Consider the following 17,062-nt stretch of genomic DNA (forward strand, 5'->3'; position numbering starts at 1 on the left):
AGAAAACGAAAATCACAGAAAAATCAGCCATCCAGCCCCTCCATGATGTTTAAATTCAAGACAACCCACAGAAAGACTAGGCACATGCACCACTCACTGCCCCTGGGCATAATGGATGAAAGCTAGGCAAAATGGGTGCAGGCCTGAGAACACTGCCTGCATTCAAAATGGTCCCCAACCACATGGTCTGTCCACAACAGGCCAAAAAAACGAAAATCACAGAAAAATCAGCACAATCCCAAGCCATCCAGCCCCTCCATGATGTTTAAATTCAAGACAACCCACAGAAAGACTAGGCCCATGCACCACTCACTACCCCGGGTGAAAAGGCCACAACAGGCCAAAAAAACTAAAATCACAGAAAAATCAGCACAATCCCAAGCCATACAGCCCCTCCATGATGTTTAAATTCAAAACACCCCACAGAAAGACTCAGTGCACCCACCACTGAGTACACCTGGGCAAAAGGCCCCAAGACAGCCCAAAAATCGAAAATTCCAAAATTGTAGTTGCAGCAACTGTAATGCCCCAAACAAACTTACTTGTGAAATTTCTAATCCAAAAGTGATCCAAAGAAAGTCAAAAAGGCCTCAAATCCAAATATCCAGCAGCTTACACAAAAAGTAATCCTTCCAGCTCCAGATCCAAATGAAAAGTGACCAGGAGATGGACAAAGCACTGGGAGGAGCCTGCTGGACAGGAACAGGAAGTTGAAGACTGTGGGGCACTTCCTTCCTCCCACCCCCCCTCCCCAAAATGGACTCCTCACAAAAAAAGTGCAGGCAAATGTCAACCTGAGGTGTTATTCAGATAAAAATCATCATTTCCAGAAGGTTTATGCTGCTTGCTGGTGGATTTCTTGTGCAGAATTGCAAATGTTATATTTTCGCGAGTGCGAGATTGTTGCTGCTCGCCGCATCTCCAAGCTCGCAATTGCGAAGTACCGCGATACGTGATCACGGCGTACTCGCGTTGACAAACTCTCGCTGTAAAAGTTGGCAAGCCGCGATTACGTAATCGTGCTTGCCAAATTCCCGCGGGATCCCGCAGCAAGATCCAAAATGGCGCAGCATTCGCAAAATATCAAGAAAAATAACTCGGCAAACGATGAATGACGGGAAGTAAATGCCGCGCGCCGCAAAATTGTATCACCAAGAAAAAAAAAATCCGCTGCGTGCGAATTTGCGGATTTTGCGGGAAATTCGCGAATCTCGCGGATTGCGAATTTACTGAAAGTCCGCAAAATCTGCAAGCGGAACGGATTTTACGCCCATGCTTAGTCACATATTACATCACTCATGAAATGGTCAGTGACATCACTCATGACATCACTGATGACATCTCAAATGACATCACTGATGACATCACTGATTACATCATCCAGTGAATGTGAGTCTTTCTGAAAAATAAATATTTTTTTATATATGTATATCTAAAGGTCGATGGAAGAATAAATGAGTAAATAAGTGTCTGAATGGATATTTTTTTTGTAAAAATGATTGGATAACTGACTTATTAAGTGTATCTTAGTGAATACATGTATTAGCGAGTAATGTTTAAATATGTACATATCTGTACCAGTGTCTTACTTTGCCTATAATTGGCTGCATGGGTTGGTGAGTAGCTACATGAGTGTGTATATGGGTCAATAGTTTGTTTTTTGAGTATCAGTATGAGTGTAAGTATGGTTTGGTGAGGGATATTACTTAGCAAATAGATGCATGAATGAGTGACTCACTGTTTGTATGTGTTTTGAAGACAGCATGTGTGCAGGACTGTATGGGTTGATGAGTGTGTGTATGTGAGTATTGATGTATAGAAATGATTATATGTGAGAGTTAGAGATTGGGCAGGTTCCTGTATAAATAAGTATGTGATTCTATAAGTGATTGTTTAAGAGAATAAGTATGTGTACATTTATGTAAAAGTAAGTGTAGTGGTGTGTGTATAGCTGTATATGCAAATAAATGGAAGTTTGATAGTTAGAGTATGTGTGTGAGTAACTCTATGGATGAATGTCGGTTTGTAACAGGATGTGCATGTTATAGTTAGCTGAACTAACTATAACGGGGAATTTTAAAGTTTTTGAATATGTGAAATGTCCAGCTAACTATAACATGTGTGAAACCTATGGTTTTTTCAGTGAATTTCCAAGGTTTTTTAAATGCTAATTCCTAACTATAACGTGGCTGGAACCTATGTTTTTTTCAGTGAATTTCAAAGTTTTTTTAAATGCTAATTCCTAACTATAACGAGTGTGAAACCTACGATTTTTTCAGTGAATTTCAAAGGTTTTCTAAGTGATCATTTTTAAAGGTATTCATTATTATATTTCAGTCTTTCTATACTAATTTCCAACTTTTTTATTATAATTATTTATAGTTACTTTATTTTTTAAGTTATATTTCATATTCTTGATATAAAATAATAAAAAACAAAAGTCTAAAATAATTATTTAATATTTTTTTTTCTCTCCAAATTTATGAAAATGCAATTCTATATATTTCCTTTTTGAATAATTGGACTGTATGCGTACGTACCTTGTACAAGTAATCGTCGCATCGACGCTCCCGTGTGACGTTATATATGATGCCCCAACCGCGTACGGCGCAAAAGCTTCTAATTGTTTAAAAACATATATTTATGTATTTAATGTACATACTAAGGAAAGACAGTATCTGGGATAATCATGAAAATACATATTTTTTACTTTTAATAACCGTATATTACTTTTGAAGGCAATTCCGAAAAATGCAACTGTACGTCGACCGTACTCGCAACGTAAACGCTCAGTAAATGCAAAGTGTATGTAAAGTCATGTGAGCATAAAAGGAAAGTTTGGATTCTTTCATAATACTTCATATTTAAATTGTTGAAAGACCCTTCCTATTTTGATCATTCTACTTGGACTTTCTCAAGAGAATCATCTATTCTGTAGAGCTGTACTCCTTTAGAACCAAACTATACAATGGCTGCTCTTTTTGAAACTTCATCAGAACATTCCTGTGAGCAAGAATTTGTTGCTGAGCAACTTCAGAAAAAGAGAAAAGAAACTTTCATTTGGAAGTTTTTTTACATATCCTGAGGGACTAAAAAAAGTCAATGCACCGAAAGAAACTTGCAAGATCTGTGAGGTTACTCTTTCCAGGGTTGATCCCACTAAAAAGTACTCTTTCAATACAACTAGCATGGTTCACCATGTCAAACATTTACATCCAAATAACTATGCAAGGTTGGGAACACAAACGTTGCAGGAGAATCCTCAACCTGCAGTTCCTACTACCTCATCTCCACCACCACCTCCTCCGAGCAGTCCGCATCCTACTATTGTGCCACAGTTTTCAGATCTGAAATTTCATTGTAAATATTGCAACACATTACTTTGTTACAATCATCAGTCTATTGATCTCATTGTGAAGACTAAAGAAGAGCACCTTTGTTCAAAGCATTAATTTTATTTTTAACTTTTTTGTTCCTGTTCCACACTTTTTTTGTTTACAGTTCCATTTTTTTTTTAAATACAAACAAAACAGAAAACACAAAAGACAAATAAAACAGTTCTTATCAGACCTACCTTCACTGGTCAAAGAAAGAACTATATTTCTATATCAGTCTGTGAAAGTTTGTCAAAATGAAAGTGTACTTCATAAATGAATACATTAGTAATGTATGGTGAATGTGAAACTGCCAAGTGAGAGTGAAAGTGAGAGTGTCTGGCTGAATGTATAGCAGCTTCACTTGTAGAACAGTATATACATGAGCACATACTGCTGAATGTCTGACTAGAACATTGAACCAGTAGTGTGAGAGTGTTTGGTGAAAGTCTGATGATACACACTAGGAAATAAAAATTATAATACACAAGTTTGCCGGTGCATAAAAAAAATACCTATGTTGTCTATAAGAGTATGAAACAGTCCATACCCTAAGGCCCACTTTGCACCGTGACTAGCTAAATGATTACAATTCTGGAAGCAGAGTGTCTCAAACCAATATTTTTATATAATAATACATTTAGTCTTGTAACATTTCACAAGTTAATGCAGCTTCCATTATAATTTCATCAGGAATTGAATTTTCCTGGATATCATTTTCAAAAGTCAACAGATGAATCTCAATCTGATATAATTCTTCCACAAAAGAATCATCCAAGGTTTCATCAAGAAAGTCACACCTGATATCTCCAACATTCATTTCTTCCACTTCAATAACGTTGCTCATAAAAGCTATGTTCATCTGTTCTACCACAGTGTTAGTATTTTCAAAATCGTCTTCCATATTATTTTCTGGATTTTCCATTGCAAATTTGTTATGCTGACCTCCTTCTACAAAAACATAAACACTTTATTTTATATTTTTTTCTAATACAGAACACAAAACTAGCTTTAACAACGTATTTCCCCTTCAATAAATATTATATAAATACCATTCTCAACTACTTTATAACATTATATAAATATAATTGTTTATATGAATGTACAGTTTTAAAATTTCTTAAATTACCAAACCAGTCACTCCTTATCACTATCTGAAAAAAAACAGGCTGGTATTATAAAATACAGTAGCAAAAAAAAAACAATATCTCTATTCACCTTACCTGGTCCAAACTAGTACATGTGTTGTAGTGAAATGCAAAAAATACTGGAACACTCAGTATATTTATCTTTCAAGATTTTCTAATCTATATAAAAGATACAAACCATCTTTGTATAATTGACATGCATACATAACTGAAATAACAAAGAACAATTATTTAATAACCTACCCCCCTCTATCTCCATTCGTTTTCTATAATTTAGTCTAACGCAACTAATTACCTACTCCTTCGTCTTTCGAACTAGCCTCTCCTCTATTGTTTATCTGCATTCTTTGTGCTTTCTCTTCAGGAATATCTCGGAAGCAATTCAAAATGTGTCTGAACTCCGGAACGTCATAGGTGAAGTGCGCACTCGTTAGGGAGCGCACGCCTCACCAAGGATTCCACACAGGTGTGTGGTAAATGACTACACCGCCACTGCGTCTTTCCTCGACACGGCTATATTTGAATTCCTCTATTGCACTAAAGCACTTCAAGTCTATTTCCTTGCAGATTCTTCATCTCTCCTGCGCCAGCTAGGGTTTAGATAAGCCATTATCGTATCCACTGGTTAATTACGGGTTCTGACAGGTACACTCACTATAGAAGTTTTTGAAATGTCTTTAAAAAATACAAACCATCTTTACACACTAATGTTCTCCAATCCTTGTTTTGTTACTTCAGCTCAGTTGAAGCACATTCCATCAACCATTTTCAACAGTTATTTGTACTTACCTTAAGCATAATAAATATTTAAAAAATGATATAAGACACAAAAAAATATAGTTACAATATATCTTTTACAATACAAAATATTTTGTAAACTATTGCATTTGCCTTTTTTTGCTGTTCTCAGAATATATTCAATTTCACTAGAAACAGTGACTTCAACACTACTCATCACATAACAGCGGGCAGAAAAAAGACAATCAATAGGATTATCTTAAAAAAACATTCAACATTCTCAATAACAATCTAAGAAATAGAAATAAAACATATCTTAAATGTTTCAAAAAGGGGGTGGGGTCGCACACCACTCACTCACCAGCGGGATTGCCCCTAAGGACTATGGTCAGTGTAGTTTAGTATTCAGCGATGTATCCTTCTTCGCCATCCCTGGACACGTGTTTCGGGGTATTTACCCCTCATCAGCAGGGAATAGGCCATCTTCTTATCTTCTGGGGTTGCCGGTGGCTGCCAAATATTGCCAGGTCTAGTACCACACAGGCGCGCGGGTGCGGGGTCCCAGGCTCGTCAGCCCGCTTAAATATTTCAAAAAGGGGGTGGGGTCGCACACCACTCACTCACCAGCGGGATCGCCCCTAAGGACTATGGTCAGTGTAGTTTAGTATTCAGCGATGTATCCTTCGTCGCCATCCCTGGACACGTGTTTCGGGGTATTTACCCCTCATCAGCAGGGAATAGGCCATCTTCTTATCTTCTGGGGTTGCCGGTGGCTGCCAAATATTGCCAGGTCTAGTACCACACAGGCGCGCGGGTGCGGGGTCCCAGGCTCGTCAGCCCGCTTAAATATTTCAAAAAGGGGGTGGGGTCGCACACCACTCACTCACCAGCGGGATCGCCCCTAAGGACTATGGTCAGTGTAGTTTAGTATTCAGCGATGTATCCTTCTTCGCCATCCCTGGACACGTGTTTCGGGGTATTTACCCCTCATCAGCAGGGAATAGGCCATCTTCTTATCTTCTGGGGTTGCCGGTGGCTGCCAAATATTGCCAGGTCTAGTACCACACAGGCGCGCGGGTGCGGGGTCCCAGGCTCGTCAGCCCGCTTAAATATTTCAAAAAGGGGGTGGGGTCGCACACCACTCACTCACCAGCGGGATCGCCCCTAAGGACTATGGTCAGTGTAGTTTAGTATTCAGCGATGTATCCTTCTTCGCCATCCCTGGACACGTGTTTCGGGGTATTTACCCCTCATCAGCAGGGAATAGGCCATCTTCTTATCTTCTGGGGTTGCCGGTGGCTGCCAAATATTGCCAGGTCTAGTACCACACAGGCGCGCGGGTGCGGGGTCCCAGGCTCGTCAGCCCGCTTAAATATTTCAAAAAGGGGGTGGGGTCGCACACCACTCACTCACCAGCGGGATCGCCCCTAAGGACTATGGTCAGTGTAGTTTAGTATTCAGCGATGTATCCTTCTTCGCCATCCCTGGACACGTGTTTCGGGGTATTTACCCCTCATCAGCAGGGAATAGGCCATCTTCTTATCTTCTGGGGTTGCCGGTGGCTGCTAAATATTGCCAGGTCTAGTACCACACAGGCGCGCGGGTGCGGGGTCCCAGGCTCGCCAGCCCGCTTAAATATTTCAAAAAGGGGGTGGGGTCGCACACCACTCACTCACCAGCGGGATCGCCCCTAAGGACTATGGTCAGTGTAGTTTAGTATTCAGCGATGTATCCTTCTTCGCCATCCCTGGACACGTGTTTCGGGGTATTTACCCCTCATCAGCAGGGAATAGGCCATCTTCTTATCTTCTGGGGTTGCCGGTGGCTGCCAAATATTGCCAGGTCTAGTACCACACAGGCGCGCGGGTGCGGGGTCCCAGGCTCGTCAGCCCGCTTAAATATTTCAAAAAGGGGGTGGGGTCGCACACCACTCACTCACCAGCGGGATCGCCCCTAAGGACTATGGTCAGTGTAGTTTAGTATTCAGCGATGTATCCTTCTTCGCCATCCCTGGACACGTGTTTCGGGGTATTTACCCCTCATCAGCAGGGAATAGGCCATCTTCTTATCTTCTGGGGTTGCCGGTGGCTGCCAAATATTGCCAGGTCTAGTACCACACAGGCGCGCGGGTGCGGGGTCCCAGGCTCGTCAGCCCGCTTAAATATTTCAAAAAGGGGGTGGGGTCGCACACCACTCACTCACCAGCGGGTTCGCCCCTAAGGACTATGGTCAGTGTAGTTTAGTATTCAGCGATGTATCCTTCTTCGCCATCCCTGGACACGTGTTTCGGGGTATTTACCCCTCATCAGCAGGGAATAGGCCATCTTCTTATCTTCTGGGGTTGCCGGTGGCTGCCAAATATTGCCAGGTCTAGTACCACACAGGCGCGCGGGTGCGGGGTCCCAGGCTCGTCAGCCCGCTTAAATATTTCAAAAAGGGGGTGGGGTCGCACACCACTCACTCACCAGCGGGATCGCCCCTAAGGACTATGGTCAGTGTAGTTTAGTATTCAGCGATGTATCCTTCTTCGCCATCCCTGGACACGTGTTTCGGGGTATTTACCCCTCATCAGCAGGGAATAGGCCATCTTCTTATCTTCTGGGGTTGCCGGTGGCTGCCAAATATTGCCAGGTCTAGTACCACACAGGCGCGCGGGTGCGGGGTCCCAGGCTCGTCAGCCCGCTTAAATATTTCAAAAAGGGGGTGGGGTCGCACACCACTCACTCACCAGCGGGATCGCCCCTAAGGACTATGGTCAGTGTAGTTTAGTATTCAGCGATGTATCCTTCTTCGCCATCCCTGGACACGTGTTTCGGGGTATTTACCCCTCATCAGCAGGGAATAGGCCATCTTCTTATCTTCTGGGGTTGCCGGTGGCTGCCAAATATTGCCAGGTCTAGTACCACACAGGCGCGCAGGTGCGGGGTCCCAGGCTCGTCAGCCCGCTTAAATATTTCAAAAAGGGGGTGGGGTCGCACACCACTCACTCACCAGCGGGATCGCCCCTAAGGACTATGGTCAGTGTAGTTTAGTATTCAGCGATGCATCCTTCTTCGCCATCCCTGGACACGTGTTTCGGGGTATTTACCCCTCATCAGCAGGGAATAGGCCATCTTCTTATCTTCTGGGGTTGCCGGTGGCTGCCAAATATTGCCAGGTCTAGTACCACACAGGCGCGCGGGTGCGGGGTCCCAGGCTCGTCAGCCCGCTTAAATATTTCAAAAAGGGGGTGGGGTCGCACACCACTCACTCACCAGCGGGATCGCCCCTAAGGACTATGGTCAGTGTAGTTTAGTATTCAGCGATGTATCCTTCTTCGCCATCCCTGGACACGTGTTTCGGGGTATTTACCCCTCATCAGCAGGGAATAGGCCATCTTCTTATCTTCTGGGGTTGCCGGTGGCTGCTAAATATTGCCAGGTCTAGTACCACACAGGCGCGCGGGTGCGGGGTCCCAGGCTCGTCAGCCCGCTTAAATATTTCAAAAAGGGGGTGGGGTCGCACACCACTCACTCACCAGCGGGATCGCCCCTAAGGACTATGGTCAGTGTAGTTTAGTATTCAGCGATGTATCCTTCTTCGCCATCCCTGGACACGTGTTTCGGGGTATTTACCCCTCATCAGCAGGGAATAGGCCATCTTCTTATCTTCTGGGGTTGCCGGTGGCTGCCAAATATTGCCAGGTCTAGTACCACACAGGCGCGCGGGTGCGGGGTCCCAGGCTCGTCAGCCCGCTTAAATATTTCAAAAAGGGGGTGGGGTCGCACACCACTCACTCACCAGCGGGATCGCCCCTAAGGACTATGGTCAGTGTAGTTTAGTATTCAGCGATGTATCCTTCTTCGCCATCCCTGGACACGTGTTTCGGGGTATTTACCCCTCATCAGCAGGGAATAGGCCATCTTCTTATCTTCTGGGGTTGCCGGTGGCTGCCAAATATTGCCAGGTCTAGTACCACACAGGCGCGCGGGTGCGGGGTCCCAGGCTCGTCAGCCCGCTTAAATATTTCAAAAAGGGGGTGGGGTCGCACACCACTCACTCACCAGCGGGTTCGCCCCTAAGGACTATGGTCAGTGTAGTTTAGTATTCAGCGATGTATCCTTCTTCGCCATCCCTGGACACGTGTTTCGGGGTATTTACCCCTCATCAGCAGGGAATAGGCCATCTTCTTATCTTCTGGGGTTGCCGGTGGCTGCCAAATATTGCCAGGTCTAGTACCACACAGGCGCGCGGGTGCGGGGTCCCAGGCTCGTCAGCCCGCTTAAATATTTCAAAAAGGGGGTGGGGTCGCACACCACTCACTCACCAGCGGGATCGCCCCTAAGGACTATGGTCAGTGTAGTTTAGTATTCAGCGATGTATCCTTCTTCGCCATCCCTGGACACGTGTTTCGGGGTATTTACCCCTCATCAGCAGGGAATAGGCCATCTTCTTATCTTCTGGGGTTGCCGGTGGCTGCCAAATATTGCCAGGTCTAGTACCACACAGGCGCGCGGGTGCGGGGTCCCAGGCTCGTCAGCCCGCTTAAATATTTCAAAAAGGGGGTGGGGTCGCACACCACTCACTCACCAGCGGGATCGCCCCTAAGGACTATGGTCAGTGTAGTTTAGTATTCAGCGATGTATCCTTCTTCGCCATCCCTGGACACGTGTTTCGGGGTATTTACCCCTCATCAGCAGGGAATAGGCCATCTTCTTATCTTCTGGGGTTGCCGGTGGCTGCCAAATATTGCCAGGTCTAGTACCACACAGGCGCGCAGGTGCGGGGTCCCAGGCTCGTCAGCCCGCTTAAATATTTCAAAAAGGGGGTGGGGTCGCACACCACTCACTCACCAGCGGGATCGCCCCTAAGGACTATGGTCAGTGTAGTTTAGTATTCAGCGATGTATCCTTCTTCGCCATCCCTGGACACGTGTTTCGGGGTATTTACCCCTCATCAGCAGGGAATAGGCCATCTTCTTATCTTCTGGGGTTGCCGGTGGCTGCCAAATATTGCCAGGTCTAGTACCACACAGGCGCGCGGGTGCGGGGTCCCAGGCTCGTCAGCCCGCTTAAATATTTCAAAAAGGGGGTGGGGTCGCACACCACTCACTCACCAGCGGGATCGCCCCTAAGGACTATGGTCAGTGTAGTTTAGTATTCAGCGATGTATCCTTCTTCGCCATCCCTGGACACGTGTTTCGGGGTATTTACCCCTCATCAGCAGGGAATAGGCCATCTTCTTATCTTCTGGGGTTGCCGGTGGCTGCCAAATATTGCCAGGTCTAGTACCACACAGGCGCGCGGGTGCGGGGTCCCAGGCTCGTCAGCCCGCTTAAATATTTCAAAAAGGGGGTGGGGTCGCACACCACTCACTCACCAGCGGGATCGCCCCTAAGGACTATGGTCAGTGTAGTTTAGTATTCAGCGATGTATCCTTCTTCGCCATCCCTGGACACGTGTTTCGGGGTATTTACCCCTCATCAGCAGGGAATAGGCCATCTTCTTATCTTCTGGGGTTGCCGGTGGCTGCCAAATATTGCCAGGTCTAGTACCACACAGGCGCGCGGGTGCGGGGTCCCAGGCTCGTCAGCCCGCTTAAATATTTCAAAAAGGGGGTGGGGTCGCACACCACTCACTCACCAGCGGGATCGCCCCTAAGGACTATGATCAGTGTAGTTTAGTATTCAGCGATGTATCCTTCTTCGCCATCCCTGGACACGTGTTTCGGGGTATTTACCCCTCATCAGCAGGGAATAGGCCATCTTCTTATCTTCTGGGAATGCCGGTGGCTGCCAAATATTGCCAGGTCTAGTACCACACAGGCGCGCGGGTGCGGGGTCCCAGGCTCGTCAGCCCGCTTAAATATTTCAAAAAGGGGGTGGGGTCGCACACCACTCACTCACCAGCGGGATCGCCCCTAAGGACTATGATCAGTGTAGTTTAGTATTCAGCGATGTATCCTTCTTCGCCATCCCTGGACACGTGTTTCGGGGTATTTACCCCTCATCAGCAGGGAATAGGCCATCTTCTTATCTTCTGGGGTTGCCGGTGGCTGCCAAATATTGCCAGGTCTAGTACCACACAGGCGCGCGGGTGCGGGGTCCCAGGCTCGTCAGCCCGCTTAAATATTTCAAAAAGGGGGTGGGGTCGCACACCACTCACTCACCAGCGGGATCGCCCCTAAGGACTATGGTCAGTGTAGTTTAGTATTCAGCGATGTATCCTTCTTCGCCATCCCTGGACACGTGTTTCGGGGTATTTACCCCTCATCAGCAGGGAATAGGCCATCTTCTTATCTTCTGGGGTTGCCGGTGGCTGCCAAATATTGCCAGGTCTAGTACCACACAGGCGCGCGGGTGCGGGGTCCCAGGCTCGTCAGCCCGCTTAAATATTTCAAAAAGGGGGTGGGGTCGCACACCACTCACTCACCAGCGGGATCGCCCCTAAGGACTATGGTCAGTGTAGTTTAGTATTCAGCGATGTATCCTTCTTCGCCATCCCTGGACACGTGTTTCGGGGTATTTACCCCTCATCAGCAGGGAATAGGCCATCTTCTTATCTTCTGGGGTTGCCGGTGGCTGCCAAATATTGCCAGGCCTAGTACCACACAGGCGCGCGGGTGCGGGGTCCCAGGCTCGTCAGCCCGCTTAAATATTTCAAAAAGGGGGTGGGGTCGCACACCACTCACTCACCAGTGGGATCGCCCCTAAGGACTATGGTCAGTGTAGTTTAGTATTCAGCGATGTATCCTTCTTCGCCATCCCTGGACACGTGTTTCGGGGTATTTACCCCTCATCAGCAGGGAATAGGCCATCTTCTTATCTTCTGGGGTTGCCGGTGGCTGCCAAATATTGCCAGGTCTAGTACCACACAGGCGCGCGGGTGCGGGGTCCCAGGCTCGTCAGCCCGCTTCAATATTTCAAAAAGGGGGTGGGGTCGCACACCACTCACTCACCAGCGGGATCGCCCCTAAGGACTATGGTCAGTGTAGTTTAGTATTCAGCGATGTATCCTTCTTCGCCATCCCTGGACACGTGTTTCGGGGTATTTACCCCTCATCAGCAGGGAATAGGCCATCTTCTTATCTTCTGGGGTTGCCGGTGGCTGCCAAATATTGCCAGGTCTAGTACCACACAGGCGCGCGGGTGCGGGGTCCCAGGCTCGTCAGCCCGCTTAAATATTTCAAAAAGGGGGTGGGGTCGCACACCACTCACTCACCAGCGGGATCGCCCCTAAGGACTATGGTCAGTGTAGTTTAGTATTCAGCGATGTATCCTTCTTCGCCATCCCTAGACACGTGTTTCGGGGTATTTACCCCTCATCAGCAGGGAATAGGCCATCTTCTTATCTTCTGGGGTTGCCGGTGGCTGCCAAATATTGCCAGGTCTAGTACCACACAGGCGCGCGGGTGCGGGGTCCCAGGCTCGTCAGCCCGCTTAAATATTTCAAAAAGGGGGTTGGGTCGCACACCACTCACTCAGCAGCGGGATCGCCCCTAAGGACTATGGTCAGTGTAGTTTAGTATTCAGCGATGTATCCTTCTTCGCCATCCCTGGACACGTGTTTCGGGGTATTTACCCCTCATCAGCAGGGAATAGGCCATCTTCTTATCTTCTGGGGTTGCCGGTGGCTGCCAAATATTGCCAGGTCTAGTACCACACAGGCGCGCGGGTGCGGGGTCCCAGGCTCGTCAGCCCGCTTAAATATTTCAAAAAGGGGGTGGGGTCGCACACCACTCACTCACCAGCGGGATCGCCCCTAAGGACTATGGTCAGTGTAGTTTAGTATTCAGCGATGTATCCTTCTTCGCCATCCCTGGACACGTGTTTCGGGGTATTTACCCCTCATCAGCAGGGAATAGGCCATCTTCTTATCTTCTGGGGTTGCCGGTGGCTGCCAAATATTGCCAGGTCTAGTACCACACAGGCGCGCGGGTGCGGGGTCCCAGGCTCGTCAGCCCGCTTAAATATTTCAAAAAGGGGGTGGGGTCGCACACCACTCACTCACCAGCGGGATCGCCCCTAAGGACAATGGTCAGTGTAGTTTAGTATTCAGCGATGTATCCTTCTTCGCCATCCCTGGACACGTGTTTCGGGGTATTTACCCCTCATCAGCAGGGAATAGGCCATCTTCTTATCTTCTGGGGTTGCCGGTGGCTGCCAAATATTGCCAGGTCTAGTACCACACAGGCGCGCGGGTGCGGGGTCCCAGGCTCGTCAGCCCGCTTAAATATTTCAAAAAGGGGGTGGGGTCGCACACCACTCACTCACCAGCGGGATCGCCCCTAAGGACTATGGTCAGTGTAGTTTAGTATTCAGCGATGTATCCTTCTTCGCCATCCCTGGACACGTGTTTCGGGGTATTTACCCCTCATCAGCAGGGAATAGGCCATCTTCTTATCTTCTGGGGTTGCCGGTGGCTGCCAAATATTGCCAGGTCTAGTACCACACAGGCGCGCGGGTGCGGGGTCCCAGGCTCGTCAGCCCGCTTAAATATTTCAAAAAGGGGGTGGGGTCGCACACCACTCACTCACCAGCGGGATCGCCCCTAAGGACAATGGTCAGTGTAGTTTAGTATTCAGCGATGTATCCTTCTTCGCCATCCCTGGACACGTGTTTCGGGGTATTTACCCCTCATCAGCAGGGAATAGGCCATCTTCTTATCTTCTGGGGTTGCCGGTGGCTGCAAATATTGCCAGGTCTAGTACAACACAGGCGCGCGGGTGCGGGGTCCCAGGCTCGTCAGCCCGCTTAAATATTTCAAAAAGGGGGTGGGGTCGCACACCACTCACTCACCAGCGGGATCGCCCCTAAGGACTATGGTCAGTGTAGTTTAGTATTCAGCGATGTATCCTTCTTCGCCATCTCTGGACACGTGTTTCGGGGTATTTACCCCTCATCAGCAGGGAATAGGCCATCTTCTTATCTTCTGGGGTTGCCGGTGGCTGCCAAATATTGCCAGGTCTAGTACCACACAGGCGCGCGGGTGCGGGGTCCCAGGCTCGTCAGCCCGCTTAAATATTTCAAAAAGGGGGTGGGGTCGCACACCACTCACTCACCAGCGGGATCGCCCCTAAGGACTATGGTCAGTGTAGTTTAGTATTCAGCGATGTATCCTTCTTCGCCATCCCTGGACACGTGTTTCGGGGTATTTACCCCTCATCAGCAGGGAATAGGCCATCTTCTTATCTTCTGGGGTTGCCGGTGGCTGCCAAATATTGCCAGGTCTAGTACCACACAGGCGCGCGGGTGCGGGGTCCCAGGCTCGTCAGCCCGCTTAAATATTTCAAAAAGGGGGTGGGGTCGCACACCCATTCACTCACCAGCGGGATCGCCCCTAAGGACTATGGTCAGTGTAGTTTAGTATTCAGCGATGTATCCTTCTTCGCCATCCCTGGACACGTGTTTCGGGGTATTTACCCCTCATCAGCAGGGAATAGGCCATCTTCTTATCTTCTGGTCTAGTACCGCACCCGCGCGCCCGTGTGGTACTAGACCTGGCAATATTTGGCAGCCACCGGCAACCCCAGAAGATAAGAAGATGGCCTATTCCCTGCTGATGAGGGGTAAATACCCCGAAACACGTGTCCAGGGATGGCGAAGATGGATACATCGCAGAATACTTAACTACACAGACCACAGTCCTTAGGGGCGATCCCGCTGGTGAGTGAGTGGTGTGGGACCCCACCCCCTTTTTGAAATATTTAGGCGGGCTGACGAGCCTGGGACCCCGCACCCGCGCGCCCGTGTGGTACTAGACCTGGCAATATTTGGCAGCCACCGGCAACCCCAGAAGATAAGAAGATGGCCTATTCCCTGCTGATGAGGGGTAAATACCCCGAAACACGTGTCCAGGGATGGCGAAGATGGATACATCGCAGAATACTTAACTACACAGACCACAGTCCTTAGGGGCGATCCCGCTGGTGAGTGAGTGGTGTGCGACCCCACCCCCTTTTTGAAATATTTAAGCGGGCTGACGAGCCTGGGACCCCGCACCCGCGCGCCCGTGTGGTACTAGACCTGGCAATATTTGGCAGCCACCGGCAACCCCAGAAGATAAGAAGATGGCCTATTCCCTGCTGATGAGGGGTAAATACCCCGAAACACGTGTCCAGGAATGGCGAAGATGGATACATTGCAGAATACTTAACTACACAGACCACAGTCCTTAGGGGCGATCCCGCTGGTGAGTGAGTGGTGTGCGACCCCACCCCCTTTTTGAAATATCTTAAATGTTTTTTTCTAAGAGCAATTGCTTACGTAAATATGCAAAATATGCAAAAGCTTAATTTTATGTGTGCCGCGCTTCATACTTATTTTGGTGCTTAAGCGAGCTTATTAGTAAGCAGAAACGTGATTTTAAACACGATTTTAAAATATTTTCGGTTTTTTTTGTAAACTGTTTAATATTGTTTAATTGATTCCCAACCTTATCAGGACCATTGCCCACACACTTGCACTACAATTGTGCCCCCACCGCTCTTTTAGCGGGCCGAGTTGACCGGTAAATCCTTGTGTAGCCGCCATCTTGAGTGTAGTTGGGGAGGTCTGCCTGTGACATCAAGCTGAGCGCTCTAGTGCTCAGGCGGCCAGGTCAGGTGAGCCCTATTTAAGATGAGCACTTTGTGTGAGTCAGTCCTAGGAAAGCTTAATTTTATGTGTGCCGCGCTTCATACTTATTTTGGTGCTTAAGCGAGCTCATTAGTAAGCAGAAACGCGATTTTAAACGCGATTTTAAAATATTTTCATTTTTTTTTGTAAACTGTTTAATATTGTTTAATTGATTCCCTACCTTATCAGGACCATTGCCCACACACTTGCACTACAATTGTGCCCCCACAGCTCTTTTAGCGGTCCGAGTTGACCGGTGAATCCTTGTGTAACCGCCATCTTGGGTGTAGTTGGGGAGGTCTGCCTGTGACATCGCGCTGAGCGCTCTAGTGCTCAGGTGGCCAGGTCAGGTGAGCCCTATTTAAGACGAGCACTTTGTGTGAGTTTGTCCTAGGAAAGCTTAATTTTATGTGTGCCGCGCTTCATACTTATTTTGGTGCTCAAGCGAGCTCATTAGTAAGCAGAAACGCGATTTTGAACGTGATTTTAAAATATTTTCATTTTTTTTTGTAAACTGTTTAATATTGTTAAATTAATTCCCTACCTTATCAGGACCATTGCCCACACACTTGCACTACAATTGTGCCCCCACCGCTCTTTTAGCGGGCCGAGTTGACCGGTGAATCCTTGTGTAGCCGCCATCTTGGGTGTAGTTGGGGAGGTCTGCCGGTGACATCACGCTGAGCGCTCTAGTGCTCAGGCGGCCAGGTCAAGTGAGCCCTATTTAAACCTACCATGCATACGCGCAGCGGTGACGCCCAGCGGGCGCGCCTGACTCGCGCCGGAGTCGAGCCAGAGTCCTGCCCGTCTGCGCCCGTCAGCGCCAAGGTGGCGCTCGAGGCGGGGGACTCTGTGCAGCTTCATGGCTCTCGTAAGGCTCTTATAGGTATGTCCAGGGAGTTACTATACTCCTATAATACGACTCCTACGCACTGTCATGGGGTTGCAACTCCGGACAACTGGTATGGACCCGTGTGCTGTGGTGAGTGTAAGCTTACGCTGACTCCAGAGCCTGTCCCGGAAGTTCCCTCTCACAATCCTGTGCTGCGAGGAGGACTCAATAATGCCCAATCACTTTGTAGAACCGCCCAGAATATAAACGACTTGATCGTTGAGACCAATCTGGACTGGCTCTTAGTCACGGAAACCTGGTTAAGACCTTGGTCCAATCCTGATTTAGCTATAGCTCTTCCTCATAATTATCGGAT

Source organism: Lissotriton vulgaris, chromosome 3_1 (genome assembly GCF_964263255.1).
Source record: "Lissotriton vulgaris chromosome 3_1, aLisVul1.2, whole genome shotgun sequence".
NCBI classification, from domain to species: domain Eukaryota; kingdom Metazoa; phylum Chordata; class Amphibia; order Caudata; family Salamandridae; genus Lissotriton; species Lissotriton vulgaris.